We start from the raw sequence: 25,674 nt of genomic DNA, 5'->3' as shown, positions 1-25,674 counted from the left end.
ATTTGCATATTCAAAGAGGTGTAATTCTGAGAGGAGTTGGGGTGTTACATAAAGCACGTGCACGAGCGTTACTTTTCACGCTGATCAGGATTTATGTAGCGGAAGAACGTGGAAGTTGGAGTACGCACAGATTCCTGCATCTGGATTTTTCTGTGTGTAAGCACATTTCGGCTTTTGTGCTTACGCCATGTTATAGTGCGAGTTCTACGCACGGCGTTATACATGAGGCCCCAGGCCTTTTATCTGCTTAATTGATAATGACATAACGACGGACTTGTCCACACCTGCCCATGAAATAGCCTTTGAGTCAATTGTCCAATTACTTTTGAGCCCCTGAAATGAAGGGATTGTGTTAAAAAAATGCTTTAGTTGCCTCACATTTTTATGCAATCTTTCTGTTCAACCCACTGAATTAAAGCTGAAAGTCTTCACTTCAACTGCATCTGAGTTGTTTCATTTAAAATTCATTGTGGTAAAGTACAGAACCAAAATTAGAAAAAAGTTGTCTCTGTCCAAATATTTATGGACCTAACTGTAGATAGATAGATAGATAGATTATTAATCCAAAGGGGAAATTCACATACTCCAGCAGCAGCATACTGATAAAAAAACAATATTAAATTAAAGAGTAATAAAAATGCAGGTAAAACAGACAGTAACTTTGTATAATGTTAATGTTTACTCCTCCGGGTGGAATTGAAGAGTCACATAGTGTGAGGGAGGAATGATCTCCTCAGTCTGTCAGTGGAGCAGGACAGTGACAGCAGTCTGTCGCTGAAGCTGCTCCTCTGTCTGGAGATGATCCTGTTCACTGGATGCAGTGGATTCTCCATGATTGACAGGAGCCTTGCTCAGCGCCTGCTGCTCTGCCACGGATGTCAAACTGTCCAGCTCCGTGCCTACAATTGAGCCTGCCTTCCTCACCAGTTTGTCCAGGAGTGAGGCATCCTTCTTTTTTATGCTGCCTCCCCAGCACACCACCTTGTAGAAGAGGGCACTCGCCACAACCATCTGATAGAACATTGGCAGCATCTTATTGTTTAAGATATAGATGTTATAGATGTTGAAGGATGCCAGTCTTCTAAGGATGTATAGTAGGCTCTGTTCTCTCTTCCACAGAGCATCACTATTGGCAATCCAGTCCAATTTATCATCTAGCTGCACTCCCAAGTATTTATAGGTCTGCACCCTCTGTACACAGTCACCTCTGATGATCATGGGGTCCAGGAGGGGCCTGGGCCTCCTAAAATCCACCACCAGCTCCTTGGTTTTTCTGGTGTTCAGGTGTAAGTGGTTTGAACCGCACCATTTAACAAAGTCCTTGATTAGGTTCCTATACTCCTCCTCCTGCCCACTCCTGATGCAGCCCACGATAGCAGTGTCGTCAGCGAACTTTTGCATGTGGCAGGACTCCGAGTTGTATTGGAAGCCTGATGTATATAGGCTGAACAGGACCGGAGAAAGTACAGTCCCCTACGATGCTCCTGTGTTGCTGACTACAATGTTAGACCTGCAGTTCCCGAGACCAAATACCAGTCCACTGTAGGATTTGGAACCTTCCAAATGCTAATACAGCAGAAGCAGAAGTGAAGTTATAGTATCCTCCACATTCCTGCTTCCTCTGTGTGCAAACATGTAAAAAACGCCTGATGTGGTTTACGAGTGTCTGTCATGATCAAATTGTCAAAAGATTCCATGATACAAGAAGTTAAGACATTCAGGGGTTTTGTGTGTGTAGTTTTGAAAACTGCAATGACAGTGGCCTGTTCCCTGGGTGTGGGTACTTGTTGTAAATACAGTGACATCTGTAATGTGTAATGGAATATTGGACTGGCTTTTGCTGCACAGGGCCAAACCTGACATTCCCCTATTTTGTCCAGTTCTGTGCTTTTTTAGTTTAGTTTTTGAGAACGTTTTTAACATCATTTTCATAAAAGGAAGGCTGACTTCTAGCTCCAAACCTAAGCTTAGTTTTTGCTCTATAATCACACGTCTCATTCCATAGATAGAATAAATTGAATTTTTGAGGCAGCTAATAATCAGTGATAGTCTCCACCCATTCAATTCAATTTCTACTTTTATTATTTTTATAAGAGTGAGGCTTGCAAATCCAATCCAATCTGCTGGCTTCAGCTGGAGAAGGCCTAAAATTGATTAGCTGGCAAAAAAACTATAAAAATGTCAAAATCTGTAATGAACGCCCCACAAGGAAAAGGTTGGTTATCAACTTTCAGCTTGTATAAATAGGGCTAATAAAGAATCTTTACACAAATGAAATTTATTAACAAATATTTAAAAAATTCAAAGAACAATAAAAGAGCAAAAGAGGCACAAAGGAGTTGCCTATAACACAATCATAATGCAAACAATATCCCAAAACACAGTGCAATAATCAGAATTCTTTAAAAATTGCTAGAGATTAACCAGAAAATCCAATGATAAATAGAAAACAGTAAGGGTATACTCACATTGGCAATTTGCTCTGTGCCCAAGCACATTTGTCTGCTTTTAATCCCCCCAAAGTCTAGTTTGGTTGACTAGTGTGATCACTCTAGAGGTCGGCCTGATCATGGTCCTAATAGGATTAGGGAACAGTGTGATCGCTAAACATGCATTGAACACAGACATTACATCAGTGATACAGCAAGTCAGTTAATAAATATGGTGGCAAAGGGATCTCTGTGGTCTACTGCAGAAATTTGGGCTGATGAGAGTATCCAGGAGCAACTGCATGCAACACACAAAACCTCTGAGATATTTGGTAAGATACAGGACTGTCTTCATGCTTGTGGAGACCAAAGATCAAGTGAATAGTATTGTGACTAACTGAACAAAGTGCATGTTCAGTACCTAAAGATAAAGGATGCACTATGTAAGTCTCGCAGCTCAATGGACAAAAAAGAAAAATTTCAGTGTAATGATGCCATTGACAAAATAATCGGCCTTAAACCAGGTAGTGAGCCTTACGTTTTGGAGTCATATGCGGGAACACCACCAGCAGCATCTGATACTGTAATGTAGGACACTGAATCGGTGAGCCCATTGAGCAGTGAGTAACGTATCATATTTTCTGCATTATTATGTATTCACTCATTTCATTTAACAGTGAGAAATGAAACGTGCATTCAGAATTATCATGTATATTATCCCGCTTACAGTGAGTAATGTATCCCAACTGCTAGTGAGTGATGTAATGCATGTTATATTATCATTAGCCCATATATATATTTATGTACAACCCCAATTCCAATGAAGTTGGGATGTTGTGTAAAACATAAATAAAACCAGAATACAATAATTTGCAAATCCTTTTCAACCTATATTCAATTGAATACACTACGAAGACAAGATATCTGATGTTAAAAGTGATATGCTTTATTGTTGTTTTGCAAATCTTCACTCATTTTGAATTTGATGCCTGCAACACATTTTAAAAAAAGCTGGGACAGGGGCAGCAAAAGACTGGGAAAGTTGAGGAATGTTCAAAAAACACCTGTTTTGAACATTCCACAGGTGAACAGGTTAATTGGAAACAGGTGTTTGTCATGACTGGGTATAAAAGGAGCACCCCCAAAAGGCTCAGTCATTCACATGCAAGGATGGGTCGAGGTTCACCACTTTGTGAACAACTGTGTGGGCAAATAGTCCAGCAGTTTAAGAACAACGTTTCTCAATGTACAATTGCAAGGAATCTAGGGATTTCATCATCTACTGTCCATAATATCATCAAAAGATTCAGAGAATCTGGAGAAATCTCTGCACGTAAGCGGCAAGGCTGAATACTAACACTAGATGCCCGTGACCTTCGATCCCTCAGGCGGCACTGCTTTAAAAACCGAGCATCATTCTGTAAAGGATATTACCATGTGGGCTCAGGAATACTTCAGAAAGCCATTGTCACTTAACACAGTTCGTCGCTACATCTACAAGTGCAAATTAAAAATCTACCATGCAAAGCGAAAGCCATATATCAACAACACCCAAAAACGCCGCCGACTTCTCTCGGGCCGAGCTCATCTGAGATGGACTGACACAAAGTGGAAAAGTGTGCTGTTGTCTGACGAGTCCACATTTCAAATTATTTTTGGTTTGTTATCAGCTCAAAGTTCAAAAGCCAGCATCTGTGATGGTATGAGGTGTTAGTGCCCATTGCATCGGTAACTTGCACATATGTGAAGGCACCATTAATGCTGAAAGGTACATACAAGTCTTGGAGCAACATACGTAGGCTGCCATCCAAGCAATGTCTTTTTCAGGGATATCCCTGCTTATTTCAGCAGGACAGTGCAAAGCCACATTCTGCATATGTTACAACAGCGTGGCTTCGTAGTAAAAGAGTGCGGGTACTAGACTGGCCTGCCTGCAGTCCAGACCTGTCTCCCATTGAAAATGTGTGGCGCATTACGAAGCGCAAAATACAGCAACAGAGACCCCGGACTGTTGAGCAACTGAAGTTGTACATCAAGCAAGAATGGGAAAGAATTCCACCTACACAGCTTCAACAATTAATGTCCTCAGTTCCCAAATCCTTATTGAGTGTTGTTAAAAGGAAAGGTGATATAACACAGTGGTAAACATGCCCCTGTCCCAGCTTTTTTGGAATGTGTTGCAGGCATCAAATTCAAAATGAGTGAAGATTTGCAAAACAACAATAAAGTTTATCAGTTTGAACATTCGATATCTTGTCTTTGCAGTTAATTCAATTGAATATAGGTTGAAAAGTATTTGCAAATCATTGTATTCTGTTTTTATTTACGTTTTACACAGCATCCCAACTTCATTGGAATTGGGGTTGTACATTTCGGAAAACATTTTTGCACGAATGCAACATTATTCATATTATTCATATTCATTTGCATAACATCTTGCGGTTGTAATCAGTGGCTGCATGTATCGAATGTTTTTTTTTTCACGGTTTTGCCAGTCCCCACATTTTGCTGTATGGTGCTGTTTCTTTTGTACTACAGGAGATGCAGAGGAAAGAATAGTACAGAGAGGTCAGTTCAGCGCTATATGCAATCATCAGATTCAAACGTTAACAGTTCACACACACGCAAGAACCATCCTTCCTACATTTACGACATGTGTACCTGTTGCAATGCGCACAATTCTTTCTATGCTTTGGTTCCTATTACATTGAAAGGGCACCTGATGCTGACTCAGTTTACTTTCCTGGAGAAAGAGGCGGTCTTGGAACAGAAGCTTGTTGATGTTGCATACTCCTTTTCTTTTTCCATCGCCTTTTCTAGTAAGATGCGACAACGAAGTTCCTCTGCAAGGTGAGCTATGAACGCTCTTCTTTTCTCAGTGGACCCCATATATGCCTTGCACAGTACATGTGTGTTGATCGCTGCCAGGTCAAGCTTGTTGTAGCACACAGCAACTTGCCACCTGTGTGTTCCTGTTTGCAATGAATAAGCTCACGCCTTCTGGTGTGTAATGTCAACGCAACACGGAGAGAAAAAAAAGAGACAAATATATTGATTTATGGTACTTGTAAAAGTTAGCTTTTTTCAGTTTTATTCTCTGAATCACGATCATGCTCTAATAAACCCCCCCCACCCCACGATCTGACTCTAATTAACAGCGCCAGCATAAATTCTCACACCCGATGTGACGCTGTTCATTTTCAAATAATATTGCATTAGTGCGATGATGTTTTCAGATTGGTATTATTCAGGTCATAAAATGATTTCTTCAAAATGTCACATATATTGTCTCTTTCTTTCAGGTGTGTAATAGGAACCAAAGCATAGAGAGAATTGTGCTCAATGCAATAGGTACACATGTTGTAAATGTAGGAAGGACGGTCCTTGCGTATGTTTGAACTGTTAACATTTGAATCTGATGATTGCGTATAGTGCTCAACTCACCTCTCAGTACTATTCATTGCTCTGCATGTCCTGGAGTACAAAAGAAACAGCACCATGCAGCAACATGTGGAGACTGGCAAGATCGAGAAAAAAAACACGCAAAACACGCAGTCACTGATTACAACCGCAAGATGTTTAAATAAAATGAATATGAATAATATGAATAATGTTGCATCCGTGCCACAATGTTTTCCGAAATGTACTATACAGGTCATAAAATGAGTTATTCCAAATATCATATATACCTATGTCTCTGTTTTTTTTTGTCAGTGCAGCTTTAATATCATGGACCATAAGGTGCATACTAATTCAGCATGAGCAGGAACACTCAATAAAACTGAAAAAAAAAATAATCAAGTGATGGTGAGAAACGAAGAAGGCAGATTCACCAGTGTTTGTGTGTCAGCTTTTTCCATCTAGATGAGAGAATGTCCAGTTCCATTGCCTCAAAACACCACTCACATCTACAGTTATTCCCAGTTTTAGATAAAAAGTAACAGCATCAGATCCCTGGGTGGGGGCGGGGCCGGGGCCAGTAGTATGTATTGTGATTGTGACTGAGAGAATAAAAGTGAAAAAAAAAAGGTAACTTTTACAAGTACTATAAATGTGCACCGGCTGTTACAGATGCAAACCAAATGTACCTGTTTATTGTATAATATTGACAATAAGAGCAGTTCACTACTGAAAGCAGTAAATACAGGAGACAGTCAGAATTGATCTAGGGACTCTTGATTACAAGTCAGCAATTCTTACCACTACACCACAGAAGCTGCTGCATCGTCCTTGAACCATTTGTGAATGTGTTTATTTGATCTTTGGACTTCAGACTTTACACATTATATAGTTTATGCCTACATTTTGTCATTTATTACTAAAATATGAAAAATATTTCTGTTTTAACAATGTGTTAACAATGAGATTATTGTATAAACGGAACACACATGAAATGCATGTGTTCCAAATAACAATCTATTGTTTCCACTCTAAAACACCAGCACTTTACTCCCAGATAATCAAGGCATGAGCTGGGAGAAGTTTGTGCACATTCTGCAGCAGTGGGGGGATGGAATAGAAGGCTGCTTGCTGCTTGTCTTTATCGACAAATTTACAGGACAAAAGATGCTGATGGAAAGGTACGAACAGATTTAAGTTCTTAAGTTCAGTCATAGTTGAATCTACACTGTCTGCTTTCAAACAGTATTCAGAAGCAATTAAGATGGCTAACAGAATGGTAGATGGGATAAACCCCGGGTGTCAGTGAGCCCCGAACCCCAACACGATCACCATAATACAGTCCTTTATCAAAAATAAACATTTTATTTAAATACCTCCAAAATCTCACCAATACACACAAAACACTGGTCTTTTTCTTTCACCACCACACTGCCTTCCTCCAGTCAAGCCTCTCTGCCACCCAGCTCCAACTTGCCTGAGTAAGGGAATGCGGTCCCTTTTATTACAGACCCAGGAGTACTTCTGGCGATTGCACACGGAAGTCTATTATTTGAGCAGGGAGCTTGTTTCCCTGGACGCCCTCTAGCGGCACCCCGTGACGCCAGCAGGGCTACCCTGTCAGACTACATTTCCCGGCATGTCCTGCTGGCTTCCCACCGGGTGGGGATATCCGGGACTGCTGCCATCTAGTGTGCTGGGGGAATAACAGTTCCCTAGCGATCTCTCTGCTTCTATAGGGGCTGTCTGTCCATTTCTTCCTTTGCTTCCTTTCCTGGCCGGGATGTCCGTCCAGCCTGTGTGGCATCTACATAAGTTATATATGAGTACAAGTCCAAGGAGGTTATGCTCAAGCTTTATAATGCACTGTTGAGGCCTACTCTGGAATACTGTGTGCAGTTTTGGCACACAGGTAAAAAAAGACATAGCAGCTCTAGAAAAGGTTCAGAGAAGAGTGACTAGACTCATTCCATTGCTACTGGTGATGAATTATGAAGAGAGATTAAAGATCTGAATCTTTTCAGTTTAAGCAAAAGAAAATTAAGAGATAACAGGATTGAAGTGATTAAAACTATGAAGGGAGTTAGTACAGTGGATCAAGACTGTTACTGTAAAATGAGTTCATCAAGAAGAAGGAGACACAGTATAAAACTTGTTAAGGGTAAATTTTGCACAAACATTAGGAAGTTTTTCTTTGCACAAAGAACCATAGATACTTGGAATAAGCTACCAAATATTGTGGTAGACAGTAGGACTTTAAGGACTGTCAATACTAGACTTGACGTTTTTTTAGAAAAATTAAGTGGAAAGGCCTGGTGAGCTTTTTGGGGCTAAATGGCCTGTTCTTGTCTAGATTGTTCTAACGTTGTAATGTTCTAATACTTTATTTTAATGTCTTAAATAGTTGAGTGGCTTAAATGTTTAATTATTAGTTCAAGTACAGTACTTTGTGCTCAGGAGTAATTCCACAGTAGTCTGACACTTTTTTTTTTACATTGTTCTTGCTATAGTGCCTTGACACAGTTGCATTTATATATGTGAAGATTTATGTTTATTCTATTATTTTTACAATATTAACACTTCAGAGGTTGTGTTCTGTAAATTCAGAATTTTGACTTATTGAAGTACTTTGTATAAAACATATTCTAGTCTTTAGCCAGTACTTTATTTATTACATACCAATGAGGAACACACTGCTCTTGGTATGAATATAAATTTGTTGCCTTCATCAGCCCAAAAAAATAATGTTCCTTTTTAAAAAAAGACAAACATAACATGAAATGAATGAATAAAGTACAAATAATAAAGCAAGTCTGGTTTATCAGGAGCAGTCACAGATACTCACCTAAAGGTTACTGGGAGATACTTTGGCATGTTCTCTACCAGCTCAGTTGACATTAAGAAATAAATTACAATATGTGTCTGTGTGTGTGTGTAAACCATATAAAGCCATTAGAGCATATGCTAAAGTAGCACCAGTTGCTGATGTAATCTCTACAGATTTAACAAGTACAAAGTTATCTCTTAAGACATTTGCATGATAGGGACTCAATTCATGATCCTCGTTTTCTTCAAGAACATCAGTATTATTATATTTCTCACTGATAATCTCACAAAAATGGAGTAGTATGCAACATGCTGTGATGATGTTATTGATGTTGTTGATATGGCAATCATACCTCTTCATTAGGCTTAAGATGGCCAAATGCCCTCTCAACAGTCATCCTTGCTTTGCTGAGCTGGTTGTTAAAGGTGATCTGTGCAGGTGTTGTTTGTTGCTTTTCAGGGTATGGTTTCATCAACAATGGCCATAGAGGATATACTACATCCCCCAAATTCACCACTGGCACATCTATTCCTCCAATCCTCTCTGTGATATTAGGAAACAGTGTACCACTCTGACTCCTCTCATTCAATGAGGAATTTCCAAACACTCTGGCATCATGGACTTTGCCCGGCCAACCCACATTAATGTCTCAGAAACAACATCTATGATCTACCACACCTTGCAAGATATAGTAGTCTGTTGGGTTTTCCGGTGGAGATAAAATCTCAATATGGGTTCCATTAATAATTCCTCAAAATTTTAGGAATCCCCACCAATCTTGGAAACGTTGATTAATGATTCTGATATCATGTTCAGAGGGTGTTTTGATGCAAACTGAAAGCAGATTCTCCAAAATTATGGAGGAAACATGATTGGCAATAGTGACTACTGTGGACTGACCAATTCCAAATAAATAGGAGATGGTTCTAAATTCAAAATTTGTGGCCAGCCTCCAGACAAATATTGCAATATGTTTCACTCCAGGTGCTGTTTTCCTGAACGTGGTGGTGTCTCTTTGAAGCTGTGGACAGAGGATGTTGCACAGCTGCGAGGACGTGGTGTCACGCTTGGGTCACATATTTGCACAGAAACACAGGAGTTGTAGAAACAGGAACTTTATTCAAACACTGCAAACAAGCATTTGTCTCTTTTTCAAAAGTTTAAACATGCTCCATGACAAGTCAGAGATGACAGTTCCGCCAGGTGCAGAGAATGTCAGAGAGAGAGAGAAAAAAGAAAAAAAAAAGGCAAACAATTACAAATCTGACAGGTTCCATACAGGACTTTAAGTAAACGGAGTACTGAAAAAGAGGTTTATCACGCGACAGAGCCTCCAGTAAGGTCAGGAGCAATGTGAAGGTAGTCTGTCAACGTTTTTCAGGGGTTTTCCCAGAAACATCTGTATTCTCTGAGAGTGCGATCAGCCTCCCAGCTCACAGTGGTCTTTCTCATTCTAAAATTTGCTTTCCTTTCACAATCTGACTAGCTGGTCAGAACATGCCCCCTCCTCACTCCACATCGCTGTCAAATCCAAATGTTCCTGAGGCAAAATAGAGAATTAAAGTAAAGCTGTCTTTAAATCAATGCATATAATATTACAGCATTTTGAAGTATACTTATTTAAAACAATGCTTTTCAGTCATTATGCAATATAACAGACAACTAATTTGTGTCAGATTAAAATTCATTCAGTAATAAAGACTTTAATCACATTAAACATACAGTACTTTTATTATCTTATGTATGATTAACCGAACACAGGGTCACGGGGGTCTGCTGGAGCCAATCCCAGCCAACACAGGGCACAAGGCAGGAACCAATCCTGGGCAGGGTGCCAACCCACCGCAGTATGATTAACCAGTTATAGCCATTTGTGCAACCTTAGCTTTGCTGATATTAAGAAACTGATTTAAAGTATATATTACTATACATTACTATACTAATACATTATATATCATATATAATATTCTATAATATATTATTATGTAGACCACGAAAAACAGAGCACATGCTAGAGTAGCACATATTGGTTTATGTGCTATGGTAATTTCATTCTATACCATTTGAGCCGAGGGTGTTTATTCTCACTTTACAGATGAACGTGAATTGTAGTTGGCAACAAAAGCTTCAAATTCCTCTTTTAACCACATTTGCCTCCATAAAAATCTTCTCTTACATGCAGCATTAAAAAATCAAAACATTGCACACTCAATAAATCTGTAAGAGGGTAGAAAGTTATTTTGCCCTACACAAATCCAAAAAAAACACAAATTGGGGTAAATTATTTTTAACATGCATTCAGATCTTCATTTGGCTTTACACAAAGTCGCATGGTGATGATCAGAGCGTGCCCAGGCCCGCAATTTTAAAGCTCAGTATGAATGCAAGTCAATGGGGGAGAAGAGTGGAAGGATAATTATGCTCGGGCACCATATGGAACAAATGTGCCTAGTGTAGTACACCCTAAATGACAATGACTCCCCCTCTCAGGCGTTTGCACTCCTTTTAATTAACCTGACGGAGGGGTAAGATGATAAAAACAGCAATTCAGCACTTCAGCAACAATCACCATGGCTCTATCTGAACAAGTAGAATGGCCAAACTTAGTAATAACCATTTCATTATCAAAATCATTTTCAGTTAGTCAATTTATTCCTTACAGGATAAACATTAACAATTAATAAAGTTTGTAAAGGAGGTTTCTTTACCTTTATTTTTCTCAGTTTTTCTTGAATGCTTCCTATTCTCCCAGATTTCAATTCTTTTCTGGATAGGTTTTCTTTAGAACATAATGAATCAAAATATAGAGTTCAGCTTTTTTGAGAAATTAAAGAGGTAGTTGCATACAATAAATAGTACTATTGTGTTTAGTAATAAATAGTATTGTTATACTTTCTTAGAACAGATTTCTATCATAATGTCTATTTTACAGTGTTGGTTGTGAAAAATAAAGCAATATATAGATGTTTGCCTAATGGAAATATAAACATTCTGAATCAATAACTGTCATATCAGTATGAATGTTTATTTCTATTTGTACAGTGATCGGGCCAGTATGGTTGTTTAATATTCAACAACAGTGAGTACTGATCACACATTTTGAATGAATTGCCATAAAATGAATGCTAAATAGATGGAAACAGTGAAAACTCACAACTATTGACAATTAACCTACTTTATTATTTAAATAAAGAAGAAAGAAAAAGTATGAAAATATACAAAAATCAGAATGTCTAAATATCTGAGAACTTTAAGAACAAAATGGTCAAAATCCAAAATATAGCAAAAAAGTACAAAATGAACAAAAATACAAAATTCATAAAATTCAAACTTCAGAACATTAATAAGAAGGAACCAGTTACATAACTAGAAATATTAAATGCAACAAAGAAATAAAAAATATCAAAAAGACAAAGTTCACAATCCACCATACACAATACCAGTGACAAATCAAGCAAGCAATGGTCTAAAGTCTGTTAAATCAACACCTAAACATGCTAGCAGTCTAAAAAAAGAGAGGACAGACAAGGATGAAGTAATGCAACTGTGCATTATGAAGTCCTATCTTTCATTTTAGCCAAAAACAATATCCAGGAATCAAAGTAAAAAAACTAGCAAGGTTTCTTTTAAACCAGGAAAACTAAATTCACACACCAGCAAGCATAGATTTACTTTGTTTTCATGGTGAACTTTATGTAATCATGACAATGTCATCATGAATTGGGGAATAATGGGGAATCATCACAGCAACCACCAAAAAAAGTTACAAGGTGGTGGCACCAAAACTAAATAATAATGGTGATCCCATAAAACACAAAACAAATTAGTATCATTATTTTTAAAGATTTTTACAATAACAGAAAAGGAATCTGCACATATGCATATTCTCAGAAATGATCAAAAGGACCACAGACAGTACAAGGTGAAGTCATAATTTAATTAAGATTAAACTGGGAGAACCATGTGACACGTGATAGCTAGTTCCCACGATAAATGTGAAAATGCAGTGTAACTTTTCTAAGTTGTAGGCTGAAATATCCACAGTAAAGGAAGAGCAAAAGTCACTTGCTAGAGTTTTCTGTGACAAAAACAGTTACAGGCCACAATAATTAAGAACTGAAAAGTCTCTAATCCAAGGTCACTACTCTTACAGCTAAACTCACTGAAACTGAAGACAGGGTCTACCATTCCAACCTTTATATTTTGGGATTTTAGATGGTGATGGCACGCTTGCCTTTGTGAAAGAAATATGGATGAAAATCTTTCCAGGCTTAAATTACTTTGATCCAGAGATAGAGAGATGCCACAGAGTTTACACCAGGCATGATACCCTGGTATACCCACTCCCTCTTAGCTTAAAATTTCTGAATTACAAGGACCATCAGACAATTCTTCAAGCTACAAGAAAAAGCGGCAATCTAATTTAGAAAGTATGTCGCCTGTCTTTCATGACTTCATTGCAGCCATAGCTAATGAATAGCAATGAATGTACCCAATCCAGAAAGTGAAAGAACTAGGCATTCATATTTCTCAGATTTATCCAGCCCATTTGAAATAATCTCTTGGGTATGGTCATGTCATTTATGATTCCCCTTATCATGCTTGGCTGCTTTGGATGACTTCCAGACTTCGGGAGTATTTCCTGTATGACAGGTTCTTTTCGCCATTTTTTCTTTTGCCATTCTTTCAATAGTTGTCACCTGCACTATACGAGAGACAGTATGTCTGAACGCTCTGTCTATTTCTCCTTTTAGTGAATCAATTTTTTTAACAAAACAATTTTGCTTGACCAATTTTGGTGCAACTTTCTTAGAGTCATTATTACCACAGACATGAGTGACTTAATTGAAACATTTGAATGTTCAATTACCAGTTTTATATATTGTTGTTAATATAGATGGTGTTTTGGTTTTCCTTGCATGCACATTTTCTTGGGTGGTGTGGATGGAGGTGTGCGCGATTTTCATGCACAAATCAGCTTTCAGATGCTGGTGCCACATTAGATCTTTGCCTTGTCATTGTGTTCCTTTTACTTTTGTGCACAGAAAAGGGTCACTGGACTACACTTCCTAGATTTCCTTGTGCTATTACCTAATCACAGCCTGATTTAGTGTTTAGGGAGTTTTTTTTCTTTTTTTTTCAAGGTGGGGGGTGGGGGTTCCAGATGAAAGTGGAGTCTTGAGAGGTGAGAGAATGGAATGAGATTTAACAGCCGCTATGGATTGCAGTAAATGACTGGAGGAGATGTTTGCACCTTGTTCTCTCTGTTACTTGCTTAATCTTTTTGTTAATTTTTATTTTCTCTGTGAACATGGCTCATCTGAATATCACGTCATGAAGCGTTCGGTCCAAGAACACGCTGAAGAAATGATCAAGCATAGCTGACTTCCTGTTTAGGAAGAAACTAGACATTATATTTCTACAAGAAACCCACTTCTTACCCCGTGATATTCAGCACACCACCTCCAGGTAATATGATGTGGTTACAACATCATCAGCACATAGCAAGAGATGTGGGCTTGTCACCCCTGTAAGGAGGTCCCTACAGTTTAGGGTTACAGGTTCAGGTGGTGATGATGCAGGCAAATTCTGCTACCTCCTGTCTGAGACTGGAGGAAAAAAATGGTTCTGATTGCAACTTTTTAACTCACATCATTTTAGGGTTCATTCTATCAGGATTTGGCCAATCAGATTCTTCAGTTTCAAGGTTACGACTTGATTATTGATACTGATGCTAATGCCATATTAGACCCTATGTTGGATAGATCTCCTCTACTTTTAGGGGCATTGTGTCTCCCCTTCCACCTGGGCACTGTGCAAAGTCACTGCTGATACTAGTTTAATTAACTCATTTAGATTAATCAATCCAACAGCCAAAGATTTTTCATTGTTTTCCCCCAATTCAAGTCTCAGTCCTGACTGGATTATATTTTATCTCCCAATCCCTGGCACAATGTATAATCAATGCCCACCTCCCCTTTTCTTCACTGTCAGATTATAGATCTACTACTTTACAGTTACATCTGCCCTCACTGTACCCACAAACACCACGATGGAAGTTTAATACAAACCTTTTGCAGAATTCTTAGTTTTTTGAATACTTAAGAGCCCAAATTAAAAGAGTTTATATCCATTAGTACTGGATCAATCAATGGTTTCTTTCATGATACCACAATTGCTTTTTCTATCAGCTTGGTGCGCAAGTCCCATCAACTGATTTTAAATGTAGAAGCTTGCCTTTCTCATTTAAAGAGGTGTCGTCCTGTTGTTGTTTATCAGAGGCATGAGGCTCTCATTGCCAATACTAGATCAGAATTGAACTCTTTGTTTTTGTGACACACAGAGTTTGTACATCATTGTACCTGTGCTTGGTATTATGTTTCATGTTCTAAACCAAGTAAGTTTTTGACCCTTAGACTGAAAAATTGTGACATTTTTTCTTCAATTCTGACTCTCTAAACCTCTACAGGACTCCTTACTAATAACTCTTGTGAAATAAATGTTTCTTTCAAATTTATTATTATTTACTCTATATAAGTCAGATTCCAATGTTCCCTCATCAGTTATTGGCTCCTTCCTTAAGGACCCTCTCCTCTCGGGACTCATTGAGGATGAGGCCTCCACTCTTGACAGGCCGTTAACATTAGGTGAAATAAAGGAGACCTTGGACTCGATGAGCTCTCAGAAATCTCTGGGTCTTGATGGATTGCCACCAGAAATTCTTTCTGCTTTTAGGAAACAGTTATCTGATCCGCCATTGTGTTATTGTCTATTTAACTCTTTGAGGGCTGGATATATTTTCCAAAAAACATAGTTTTTTGAAAAGCACACAGAGCAATGATTTTACACTTAAGTCAACATAAAACGTCTGTTGCTATCTGCTGTGGGTGCTGTTGGCACATGTTCGGCATCTCTGGCGGCAGTGGCTGCATTGGGTGCACCTCAATGGTCAGCAGGAATTCACAGTGGCCCAGCTGCCTGGCTGTCTACGCACAGCAGGTGGGTGGCGGTGATGGTCACAGTGTGACACAATCTGGTTTGTACCTCTTATCATCATAAGTGCTGTGGGCACATCAGCTACATTAAAAAGTGTTCAGCACCATGATCACCTGGGGACTGATCAGATGATACTGGTACCTCTCTTTCGTTTTTGTTCTCCAGATCACTTGCATCAAACTTTGAGTCTGACAAGTCAAAGTTCGATTCAACAAAATTACGTAAAACGCCCACGGAGTATTTTGCTTTGCATGTTCGCTTTGGTCTCTCGCCTGATGTCGGTGCCATTTTAGAGGTTGTTTGTTCTTTGCTACTCATGCACATGTAGGTAATCGAGGTTAAATCAACAAAGCAATGTAACATTCCTTCTAGCAAACAGAGTCGAACTAAAACATAAGGACGAGTTTTACTGTAGTTTACAGCCGATTACCGTCCTCTACTCCTGAATTTTGACAAAAGTCAACATTAGCCCTGAAAGAGTTAAGTTACCCTTCTCTTTGTCAAGTTCGTTATCCCGCACCCTAAGTAATAACACACACGCATACATAGATACACATACACTCAGACCCTAACCACAACAGTGCCCTATGAATGACACACACACAGTTGGCTAACTTTTAGCACTTAAAAACCACACAAATGCTTTAGGTATAACACAAATTGTCACTCTCTCAGCACATCAAGAAACTTATTTATTTATCGGCACAGACAACATACGATGTTTTAAATAGACCTCAGACCTAAATATTACTTTTGGTCTCCAAGAAAATATTAAAACATACAAAGACTCAGTATCCTTGACTATAGGCCATTTATCAGCCAAGAACACCTTCTTCTCGCATTGTGCCTAACTATCGAGCGGCGCCCTCACTCTCAGTCTTAAAACCCCGCAGCATAGAGCTAAATGGCAAAATCTCTAGCTGCTTCAGGTGCTCTTAGAAATCTACCTTATTACTTCAATCACTCTAGATATTAAGACAAAGCTACGGTGGCCGAGAAGGGCAAAACAAATTTACATTTCACGAAACAAATTTATAACCATTAAGACAAATTTACAAAGGAAATTCAAGTTAACATTTCAGAAAACAATTTTACAATACTGAGAACAATTTACAACTCCTGAGACAAATTTACAAACGGTAAAACAAATTAACAGATCAGAAAATAACTTTACAAGTGGCCCGAAACAAATTTACAAGCGGCAAATCAAACGGAAAGGGTAGGTACAATACACAGGAAGTGCTTGTTGCTGACCTTTTGTGTCATTCAAACTGTTTTGCGAGGGGAAAATGAATAGAGTTTGTAGCGATTAAGCACTGCCAGGCGACGATGTTTTGTCCATTTTGTGGTAACCATTTTAGCCAGCTGGCTCGCTTTTGTTATTCTTGTGGGAAATGTTTAGACTTTCTAAAAGAGGCTCTCCAGATGGAAGATGTGAAACGTTGTTGTATAGGCTATGCCAATGAAGGCCACTCCTACAATGTAATCATTGACATGATGTCCTTTTTACATGGTGTTAACATTAGCTTGCGGTGTCTTAAAACTAAATTTAGAGAAGCCGGGCTATATCGTAGAAAGGAGTATTCCTCCACAAACGCTGCCAGGAATGCCATCAGGTTGGAGCTTTGTGGACCTGGACAACTTTTTGGCTACTGAACGATGTGGCAAGTACTTAGGCAAAAGTACAATTTGCGAGTAAGGAGAGATGATGTTATGGTTTTACTCCGGGAGCTAAATCCTCGAGGATGCGAGAGGAGAGCACGCAGAAGGTTTATAAGAAGAACCTACCACTCAATGGGGCCGAATTATATGTGGCATGCTGATGGTTACGACAAACTAAAGCCATTCGGATTTGCTATTTCTGGATGCATTGATGGATTTTCACGTAAAGTATTGTGGCTTGTAAGTGGACCAACAAATAACAATCCATCAGTGATCACTCACAATTTCCTAACTTGTGTGCGACGCCTTGGTGTTGTGCCCATGAGACTGAGGACCGATTGCGGCACAGAGAATGGCATTATGGCTGCAATTCAATGTACCCTACGTCACCAGCACGCCGACTACTACTCGGGAATGTCTAGCCACATGTATGGCTCATCCACAAACAATCAATGCATTGAGTCGTGGTGGTCCATATTCAGAAAGGGAAGGTACGTGACCTAAATGAAGTATCGCTCTTCATCATTACTGTTAGCCTACACATTTTACAACTGTGATGCATGTTAAGGAAAAACAAAATATTAAGTTACGTTAAGGCTGCTGATTAATCACCATAAACGTGTTAAAAATGTATGGGATTAACTTTTTAAACGCATCTCCTAAATGCGTTATTTAGGATCCCTGGCCACTTACTGTCCTCTGTAGTGTTGGGGCAACGGTAAAGGTTATGTTACATTAGGGGTGCCCAAGACGTCGATCGTGATCGACCGGTAGATCGCAAAGGTAGTGCAGGTAGAAATCGTTGCATTCAAAAAAAAAAATTTTGTAAATGTTAGTCTATCATATATCCTCCCTATGGCATTTGCCACTTGATTGACATACAGGGCGGGCAGTCTGAGATCTCTTTTCTTCTAACACACTGGTCATCCTGTACTCGCGATCAAACGCACGAGCTACTGCAAAACTCCGGCTGTGATCTAGTTCTTAGATCTTCCAATTTATATCGACTAAAGAAGGGATTTAAAAAAAAAATGTTTGGGGAGGGTACGGGCTTTATGTGGAATTGGAAGAGGATTTTTTTTTCTCACAATGTCCCAATCGAAGTGCGTTTGTCTGATCTGTCAATCTATCATTGCTATTCCAAAGAAGGAAAATGTGGAAAGGCACTTTCGAACTGTTCATAAAAACTACGAAACTGGCTTCCTTCAGTGATCTGAGAAAGAAAAAGGAGAGGGAACTAAAATCGCAGTTAATCGGACAGCCGTCATTTTTCACTCGGCTGAATTCAAAAGCTCCTTGACTGCATTATTCGGCTCTACTTATTCATGCGAGTCAGCCTTTTCCTACATGAAGATTATTAAATCCAAATACTGTAGTGACCATAAATGTATTGAATTGTTATTGTGCCATAAAGGTTATTCAGTTATGCAAGGTACGACAACATATATTTTATGTATAACATATACTCTCTCTCACTCTGTATATATAATTTTTAATGTAGGAGATCATTTCGACCTGATCATTTTAAAAGGAGCTCGCAAGCCGAAAAAGTGTGGGCACCCCTGCGTTACATAGTCAAGCCGCTCAAAAATGATAATAATTACTGTTTTTATTATTAGGATTAGTACGGTTTTATTTCCTATAAGTACTGCCCTTTTCTCAAAGTCGTTGCCTTCTGAAGTTGTCACATAGTGCCTGCGGTTCTTCAGGTCGTTTGGTGAGCTGCATTATAAATAAATGGAATTCTGTTTGTTAATATCTTGCTCAGGAATAATGGAGTTCATGAAAATAGATTTATTTTTATTATAAGTATGGTTTTTGTATCTCTTACTTTAAGAAAAAAGTGCAAAGAAAAGCACGGTTTGTAATGCATTAAATTTTTTAAGTAACTATATAACATATTTGGTTACTTTTTTTTGTAAGTAATGAGGAATGTGACTAAGTTAATTTTAAAAGTAACACACACCAATACTGGTCCCATTTTTTTTCTTTATCTTGATATCATCTCTTGATCTACAAGTGTAAATAAACTGGTATGCCTAAGCAAATGGCAGAATTAATATGAAGTTTAACCCAGTTATTCATATAGGTCTCAGTTCTGGATGGAGTTATTTGCAGACCTCAGAGATGCAGGACACTTTAATGGAAGTCGTGAACATCAGTGCTTGCTAAGATTTTGCTTCAAGGATGTCATACAGAAGGACCTGGATGAATGCATGACTCTGTGGAACAGTCACCGGATTCGCCCTTCTACAATCGCGTCATGTCCTGGAGGAGTGCCCAATGAACTGTACTACTTACCACACAGGTAATGGATTATCATTTCCCAGTAACTTTTTGTTTTCTTTGTAGCTTAAATGTAAATAAATGTTATTACTCCGATCCATTTCTCAATCTAGATTTGGCTCCAGAGAGTGTGGATTTAGGATTGAATGTACAGAACTGGATACTTTCCCTGAATCAAATCAGCCAATGCATTCATGTGGTGACCTGAACATGCAGGAGTACTTGGACTTTGTTATGGAGCACAGTTACCTACAGAAGCCAGAGAACTGGGAGTCTGCTTCAGAACTGTACATACATCTTAAAGAAATTGCTCAATTATAATTCTTTGTAATAATATAATATAATTCAGATGTAATAATGTACACATTAATGAAACAGTGTGTCAAGCATGTGAAGAGTAACTTGTGCTGTCCATGAATTTTAATTTTACTGGAAAAACTTCCACATCTGCCCTAAATTGTAAATAAAGTGTGAAATGAAATAAAGTGAAGTAAAAGTAAGGCAAAGTATAAAATAAATAAATGTTTAATTTTAAGTACTCTTGATTTGGCTTTATTACCAGGAAATCTCTCTTTCAGAGCTCAGGATTTGATGAAACAGTCCAAATGTAACATAATATAAACAAGAACACATTAAAACATCTTCAGTTGTAACTTAAACAATAATCAAACATGGTTTCTTCAAAATCTCAAATATAAAAAATGCAGCAGAGTTATATTACAAAATTAAATAATAACAGTGCTAAAGTGTGTCCACCAGTGCAGATGGATGCGAGTTCTCTAGCTGTAGTGATTTATCCACATCTAGTGGACCCAATCACACCTGATTTAAAAACAGCCAAATCCTGGCGAATTCTGAATTCCAAAATCCATATGTGATTTAAACACACTGTATGAATCCAGCAGTGGTAATTTCATTGTGTTTGAACATGTGTTTGCCATTGGGAATGGTGAATCATCCAGGAACTCAATCCTCGGCAGCGGTTCCAATCCAGACGGGGGAAGTGAAGTTAGCCCAGTTGCAAACATGAAAACATCTTCCACGCAAACAGCAGCCTGACCTTCTGTAAAGAAACAGAATTGTTCATTCACATCTTGGCATATTAAGTATTATTTTTAACTACTTGTAAAATAAATAATTATGCAATCTATTTTGCAAACCTTCACAATCAAGGAGATAGTCAGCCCAGTAGCCTAATGTTTGTCCTTCTCTGAGTCTCCTGTTGCTCCCTGATGGACTGAGGTCAGGTTTGAAAAGTCCCTCAAGTTCAAGGGCAGTGACCTTCTTTTCTGAGTGGCACAGGACAGGGATCATCAAAGAAGGATGCTGCTGCAGTGCAGTCAAAAACTGAAGAGCTGAAAGACCATTTTTAAATCTAAAAAGTACAAAATACATCGTTACACTGCTATAAAGTGCTAATCACATAGTGTATGTGTATGGACAGTATGTTAAAAACATGATTACTCCAGTAATTTTCAGCATCTAAGGTAAAATGTGTTTTATTGTATTGAGTCATATTAGAGAAACTTAGTGTTGCTTCTGCATTTTCCCTTTAAACAGGAGTCAATGGGGTATGTTCTTAAAGCCTTTCTGAGTTTCTGGTTTTAGATCACTTATTTTAGATGGTTTAAAGGCTCGAACAGCATGCCTGCCCCCATGTACTACTGTTGAAATGAGACAGGAATCAACTAAAACATTTTTGACCCTGACTCATCACCAGAAACCCTTTTTGAAATCATATATGTTGAAAATTATTGGAACTGTCCTTCACTAATAATGCAGTAGTTGCAAGTTGCTTGTTAACAACTGAATTGCAGACTGACATGTTTGCTTTGAACATGGCAATGTAACTTACAAAATTGTAAGACTAGGATATGATGGTACCTGTCAATTACACATGAGTTACGGTCGATAATATACCATCGGAGGTAGTCTGATACAATTGTTCTCTTTTCTTCAAGAGTAGCCACATATCTCAGACAACCGGCTGTCTGTAACATTGTGCTATATTTTAAAGTACATTCTCGCAAAGCTTCGACAGAAGCAGCACGGTCAATCTAAAACACAAAAAAGGGGCATATACAGTATATATAGTTCTCATAAATTTCTGTTCCATTACTTATCTAGTTTAACTCTATATCTTGTACAATCACAGAACAATAAATGCATTACTCTGTGTATGTTATCAAGGAAGTAATGATTTTCTCAAAGCACTGCCTAATAAATAAACCCTTCCCTACTATAGCATTATGCTTTTCCTACCTCTCGCAAAGCTTTCTTTATTTCTTCTTCAGTTACATCATTCACTGTTGCTTTGAATGACGGCTGGCCTGCAAGATACAGTACAAGATCTTCTGAGAGGAAATGCGGACCTGGGCCTCCATGCACAACTGATACCGCAATCATCTTTCCTGCCAAGAAGTACTCATCCTCCCTGAGAGCTATGAATGAAAATCATTCATATTTTAGAATTTTGGGTGATTTACAATTTGAACCACAATTCCAAATTGCTTTTAATGTTATTTCTACTGTTCCACACATATTTAGCAACTACTTTTGGAAACATACAAATATATTCCATAATGCATTAAAATCAAGACAACCCTAAGCATGTTGTTGCTAAATACCTCTGGAGCAGTTCAAGTAACAAAGTGTATCAGTGATGTGATATATAATTACAAGTCACACATCTTAACACTATGTAGACATACCATTTGCATTGTAGACTAAGTAACGTTGTCCTGTTGGTCCATCAAAAATTGGTCGGTCTTTAAGATGGTTCATTAGTAGAGTTAGAAACTCGTCTTGGACCACCTGTATCAATTCCATCCTCAAAACACCAGCATCATCAGTAAATCTGACTAGCATATCACAGGTTTCTGAATATGTTGCACGCTTGAAGCCTCGGACTGCTCCATCCCAGACATTTGACCTTGTAATGTTGAACGGCTAACTCTTCCATGATCAATATGATGCGACAGCTTTGCAATGATATCAGGTAGTGTAATGTTTACCTCCTCTCTAGAATTACACAAGACTGAGTTACATTTGTGAAATGTCAGACAGTACACAGTTTTCTATTTTTTGCACAACACTGATGTGCAGTAAAGAGCTTCTTTCACATATTATCACAGAAGTAATTCAATCTTTTACCATTAAGTGCACAGAGAAAACCTATTGCTATTGTCAATAACTGCCAGCTTACATTTACAGGAACTGGCTCTTCATCCTCTTCTTCAATACATGGTGCATAAAGGTTTGTATATTTACTGTAAAGAAATTACCATTCCTATGTTAAAAGGCAACTCCACCCATTTTACACTAAAACATTCTTCTTAAGTAATTTCCAACCTAAGTAAATCCCTGAAGTATTTTTTGTAAGTTAACCATTCTACAGATATTTTAGAAACAATATGGCAGTTTATTTTTCATCTAATCTAAAAACGTCTACCAAGGGAATAGTCACATTTTGTCAATTGTTTTTGCTTACCTGTAGTAAGTGGACTTAGTCACATTGTATTCAGGTAGATCCAGAGTATCCTCAGTATCAGATATTACTATCTGAAAAATAAAGTGACATGGGGAACTTAAATGTCCAACACAACATAAAACAAAACTGAAAGAAAAAAATATTATGAGGTAACATTTGGTTCAATACTTACCTGTCCAGCTTGAATCGTTGATGAATGTCTGGATGCATCTCTGAAACATGTTAAAATTACCACTTTAGTACAACAAAGTATCATGGAGTTAAAAAAGAAATTTAAAATTATGGTAAATTATAATAATCTAGATAATTTTGCTAAATTTCACAATATTCTTACATTATTTACAACTTCATATATTTAGAGCAAAAACTCAACATAAACTCAAGGGTCTGTCCCAAACATGTGATTAGATCACATTACCAGCTTACAGATTACTTACATTTGCAAATTGGTACTTACACTACATCTTCTAGTTTGTGTTTGGGTGTACTTTGGTTACAGTCTTCAAAAACCTGAGGGGAAAATACAGCCTATATTATTCTTCTCTTACTACATAAATACTTATCAATGTTGCCTGCTGAAACATGGCAAGTTGTTAGTATTTCTGACAGATAAACTGGCTGAACAATAATCAAAATGATTCATATGTGTTACACCAAATGCCATTTAAAATGTAAATCCTACTGTTTGTTCAAGTACAATGCAGGAATGTATTTTCAAACTCAATTACAGACATTACTAAGTAGCTAGCCTCTGTTGAACCAAAATATTGGCAAGCATTATGCACAGAACAGCTCTGGTTAAGATAATTAATACGGCCATTCAGTATATAGCTTTCCTAAATTATTTGTTTCATGTTAACTCACCATAGTGTCAGCCTGATTGAATTCAATTGTGCTCCTACTTGTAACAAAAATTTCAGAATCTGAGTCTGATTCTGAGCTAACATCCACTGCAGTTAAAGGAAACAAAATCAACACATTATTATGCACTATTATGTACAGTATGTCACAGCACTGTGAAATATGTAAAAGTGCTAAATCATCAGATCCACTAACCTCTTCTAATGTCTTTTTCAAGGCATATAAAAAAAGAGATCCTGCAATATGCCTTTCCTATTTCCTTTTTATATTCTGCCAATATGAATGGCCTTTCTGTCCCAGGCACATTGACCACCTCTGAGCAATCTGGATACAAAAGTATATATGGCCCTTCATCCATGTCCTTGTTAAATGTTCTCATTTTCTGAACAGCTAGTTTCAGCAGATCAGGCGCTGCTACCAGAGGGTCTGTAAATAATGGGAGTGTTTTCCCTCTTACAGGTTTTAAATCACTTCCATTTGGCACCATCAATCCTATGTTTATCTAGATAAATAAAAGTAAACAGAATGAGTTTTCTGTAAATTATACATTTATAAGTTTGTTGCATAGAAAGTTAAACACCAAATGGGTCCACTGATTAAACAATAACTGTCCCTGCAACCATTGTCTTGTATACATGACACAAACAGTTAAGCCACCTAACCTGAACTTGTCTCTGTTCTTGTTTTAGTCGTCTCTTTGACCCACAGCTAAAGGACTGTCTTTCTTTTGATTTGAAGTTTCTGTAGTCCATGAACTGTTTATATGATGTGCACGGTTGTTCTTCTGGAATGAACAGAATTGAATATCAACACATTAAGGACAGAATAATTGTAATCATTTATGAACCATAAAATGTATTGATGTGTATTTAGTTCAACTACTTCCACAATATTGTTTAGTATAATTACTCATAATATGTGACCTTTAGTTTATGACCACTACAGGTAGCACTGCTTGTTAAAAGATGAGATGCAAAGGTGTGCTTCTATAAGTTTTTTTAACCAAAAAAAAAAAAAAAAAAAACACATCATGAATCTCTTTACATTTTCTTCACAATACTCTTAAACGGCATAAATATACAGTACACTAGGAAAATCCATTCCATTTCCTGTTGTAAAAGCCATTTGTTAGTTAGATTATAATTAGTTGATATTAGTATTTTGTTGTTAAAATGTTTGTGTATATATTAGTGCATAGTCAATGGGAGGTTCTATTATAATCCCTACAAGCTAAATTGTAAATGGAATATTCTAATTATTTCTTGTCATTCTGACTACACATTATTTCATTTTATGATCTGCCTTGCAGTTGGTAAGGCATGGAGGGCAAACAGCTTCAAACCGTACCGACATACTAAAATGAAGTCTATGTAAGTTTGCAATAGAAACGTAACAAATATAGAAAGTAACTAATTTTTAACCAGAGAAAGCTAAGACTGTAATTAGACTGAGAATACACCTTTTTTCTGCTTTTGCCTTTTATTCTGTGTAATAACTTTTTTCTAAAATGTTGTGATTTTTTTCTTTCAAAATTTTCAATAAACATTTTTGAAACAAACTTTATTGGACTGAGAAATTTCTTTTTGTACATGTTTGACTTATGCTGGATCCTACCTTGCCAACTGATGCTCAACCTTTGGAACCGAAAAGACGCAGCTATATGTGTACTTTGAAATGTGCTGGCAATTTCTGAATGTTGAAAATAATACGAGACCAAATCATGT

At 37.7% G+C, this 25,674-nt stretch overlaps 1 protein-coding gene and 1 pseudogene across 1 annotated transcript in view; one reads left to right on the top strand and one right to left on the bottom strand.

Moving 5' to 3' along the window:
• The window catches only part of LOC120515796 (brain and acute leukemia cytoplasmic protein-like), a 152,788-nt gene that overhangs the window by 19,730 nt on the left and 107,384 nt on the right, over positions 1–25,674 (top strand). The window lies entirely within an intron of this gene.
• On the bottom strand, positions 20,109–24,851 carry LOC120515795 (annotated as a pseudogene).

This window comes from Polypterus senegalus, chromosome 15 (assembly GCF_016835505.1).
Source record: "Polypterus senegalus isolate Bchr_013 chromosome 15, ASM1683550v1, whole genome shotgun sequence".
Taxonomy (NCBI): Eukaryota; Metazoa; Chordata; class Cladistia; order Polypteriformes; family Polypteridae; genus Polypterus; species Polypterus senegalus.
This window is presented reverse-complemented; position numbering and strand designations above follow the sequence as displayed.